Genomic DNA, 3,887 nt, shown 5'->3' with positions numbered 1-3,887 from the left:
AATCATCTACATATCACTGTTGTACCATTACATACAAGTCATTTGAGGGTCCACATTTTTAATTAGCATCATAGGTGCATTTCTTAAAAACTAACATGTTCAATATCATAAATATATTTAATATCTTGCTGGTGTTTGTAGACACAAACATAAGCATGAGAACTTCAAAAAGGTTGATTGAGATGTCCCTCAACAACAACAATAGCCGCCGAACTCATCTGTTAACTGTGGGAGATGAGACCAAAAAGCATATTTACTTTTACTTTTACTACTATATAGAAATGGGAGTTTAGGAGACCAGCAGGGGACGAACAAGGATATAAAAGAAATTACAAATGTTTATCAAGGACAATTTTGTAATTAATCCTTTCATTCCGTTCAATTTTCTTACATGTGTGGCTCCTTTAGACTCAGTCAGAAGCTTCCACTTTCTTCTTAGTAACTATATATCAGTGATTAGAATGAAACTCTGGAACGATCCGCATTTCTTTCTCATCTCTAACCAGGAAAAAAAAATGGAGGAATAACACACGCAAGCAACTCTCTCTGCTTCTCATCCGCATCGGTGACGCCAGGTATGGTTTCTTTTTAATTTTTGGCCAAATTTCTTCCGTGGTCTTCAGTCTTTCCAAGTTTTATTTTACCTTTGTTAAACCCGTTTTGATTTTTGCCCTATGTTTTCTTACCATCTCTGCTCAAACAAAATTAACAAGCACTCAAGTCCTATTGCTTCCATCTCATTCTATAAGTGCTTTTCTGGTAAGTTTCTCCGTACGCTCTTTGAATTCTCCGGTGTTTCTACTGATAGCAATGATAAAAAAATCCTCTTTTTTTTGTTGGGTATTTTATTCCACTACTTTTGATGAGTATTGTCACACTCCTTTTTTAAACCCCTCGCTCAAAAGGATTTAAAAAGAGTTTTTCCAATTGAAGTGACGTTTTGAAAAGAGATTATTTTATTTATTCAGAGTCGCCACTTGGAATTGAGTTTTGGTGTTCCAAGTCACCTTATGAATCCCTAATAAAAAGGAAATGACTCTATTTTTATTGGTCTGCGAAAACAAAAGTCCGGGTAAGGAATTCTGTTGATCGGGGAGAAGGTATGAGGCATTCCCCGAGTCCCGTAGTTCTGGCACGGTCGCTTTATCAACTTGTGTTCAGCTTAAATTATTTTGGATAAAATGTATTTATTAGTTATGCCTACGATTCGCTTAAAATATTGTTGAACTTTTATTAGTCTTAACTAAGACGCGTAGTTATGACCTCAGCCTCGACATACATCGGTCAAGACGCGTAAACGCGACCTTAACTTGTGTATCACACCTAGAATTTTGAGCCTATTCGCCTTTGCTTAAACCATAATGATTATTTGGTCCCTTTTCCACTCTTTTACAACGGGTTTTGAAGCCAATTCGCAACATATCTCACTCTTTTACTAATGTTTTTACCACTCTTTTCTTTTCGAGTTTGCAATGGGTCTTGAATAAATTCATATCCCATCTCGCTCAAACTCATCATAATTAATTTAGTTAGGCCTTAATGTGGATGTTGGCCCCAAGTATTTAGAGGACAATACCATGGACCACCTCGTTCAACATTATCAGACCAATTATTGTTCTATCGCAAATTAAACTTAAGTACAAATTGGTTCAAACCCTCCACGCATGGCTAATGATGATTACAGATAAAAGTATGTAATGATGCATCAACGTATACATACAAATCATCCAAAAGAAATCTAATGACCCAAAGATGAGTAGCAGCTGTTCTTTTTTGTTTTTTTCAATTTTTTTTAATTTCTTGACTACATGTCTTTAATGGATAGCCTAGATAAACTACGAAACAAAGCAGCAATTGTTATACTAGTTAATTCTTCACCTAAATCTCAATCTTTATCAACATTCATCTTTTGTACTAATTCTTTTTTTTTTCTTAAACAAAAACACGTTACTGTCCTTAAATCATTTCATAGTTAACAAATGTGCGGTCAACTAAACCAATACAAGTACCTCTTATGTTTTTTAAGAAACAAAAACAAAAAAAACCAATTAAAGTAATTATTCGGTCGACTAGCGAATTCAAAACAAATTTAGTCCCAAATCCTATTATACCCTCTTTTGCCATTAATGACACATTTGAAAATAAAAACTTCATCATCACCCCTTCAGTAATAAACGTGGAAAAAATTAATATATCAACACAACAATTACCTCATAATTTCAATATACAAAAAAATGCCAAACACATTACATAAATTATATGAAGCAATTGAGAGATTTTAGAGTTAACAGTGTAAAGGTGGATTTCAACACTCAGTTGCAAACCAACATGCATATTCACGTACAAAGAAATAACTTCATATGTATATATTTAATAAAGGAGTTGTTGAACAAATGAGAATGAGATTGAAATTGAACCTCAAATGTCTCTGCAAATCAAAACAGCGATCTTAGATGACTAAACGAAGCTCGAGCGTTGAAATCGCGAAACCTCAAACGATAACCTCGTACTCGAATAAAACCTTTTCGAAACACCTAAATTGCTCTAAGTATTTTTCCTCTCTATATTTTTTTTCTCACCGTTTTGCTCTATTTTTTATCGTTTTCTCTCGCATCCGTTTTGCTCACAATTTTTTTTTCTCTGTTTATTTTTTTTACTTTCCCTCCATATATTTTTGACGTTCTTCCGTCCCTCGCAGCGTATGTGTGTGTGTATGTTATATAGGGTATGTATGTGTAGTGTCGTGCATATTGAGGAGATTGTGAGGGAGTGGGACTTTTAATGGATAACTTTGGTTTGAGAGTTTTAAGGGAGAGGGCTTAGGGATTGGCTTGGGTGAGAGATCGTGAGGGTTAGGGATGGAAGGAGTTAGGATTAGTTGCAGGTTAATATATTTAGGCTAGTTTCATTTTTCTTTTGGTTATTTTAAATCTTTTTGTGTTTTTTGTAATATATATAAAAAAGAACTTTAAATAACTAAACTAAGATAAAATTAAGCTAAGAAAAATAGAAAATCACTAGCTTATTTATTAAAACATAAATTAGAAGAAAAATATATTTTTTTGTAAATTTTCTATTCTTTTGAGAAATGAGGGCAAAACTTACCCTAAAATGTGACTCTATTTTTTGTAGCTTTCAAATTTTAAAAGTAAGACTTACTAAAAAAATAAAAATAAAAATATTTAATTAAACCTAAATAAAATATTTAAACGCTATGTTTGGTCAAAAATTAGGTGTTTACAGAATGTCCCTCTTTGCTTGGAGACATGAAGAGTTTTCAGGCAAAGACGTAAACACTGTGACTGATTTTTGACCTGACCATTATTTGAAACCGAGAAGAAATGAAAGAAAATGATGTGATCGAGTCCTTGTTTTGGGCAGCCTACATATCCCGGGTTATAAGGGAATCAGGTCATGTGTACTTCAAGTGGGTAGAAGGATGGAAGGATGAGTTGAAGAATCGAGTGAGGTCCTGTCGAGGTTCCGGTTCGTGGCTCCTGTTATTACATAAAAAGAATGAAAAATACAATAAATGATGAAAGGAAATACAAGGTCTTATTTACTCTGCTTGTCTTGAACCTTCCTTTAGACCTTCAGTTATCACCTCACCTTCTTTCGGTGGGTACCTTGATCTCAAAGTATGATCTTGAAGTTAGAATTCGAGACTTCAACTGGCAACTTGGAATGAGTTGTTGATGCTCTTCCGAATAACAGTTCGTAGAATATTCTTGGATGCTTGTTTCTTAATTAGAAGTTGAGAAGATGTATCTTGAGACGTTGGGCCGCCTTATGTGTCAAAGCTAACTCTAGCTGCCTTCGAGATTTGAGCATTCTTCTTTCTCTGACCAAATATGGAACTTCATTCTTGAGTATCAATTATGTGCTTG

Source organism: Lycium ferocissimum, chromosome 1 (assembly GCF_029784015.1).
Source record: "Lycium ferocissimum isolate CSIRO_LF1 chromosome 1, AGI_CSIRO_Lferr_CH_V1, whole genome shotgun sequence".
In the NCBI taxonomy this organism is placed as follows: domain Eukaryota; kingdom Viridiplantae; phylum Streptophyta; class Magnoliopsida; order Solanales; family Solanaceae; genus Lycium; species Lycium ferocissimum.
This window is presented reverse-complemented; position numbering follows the sequence as displayed.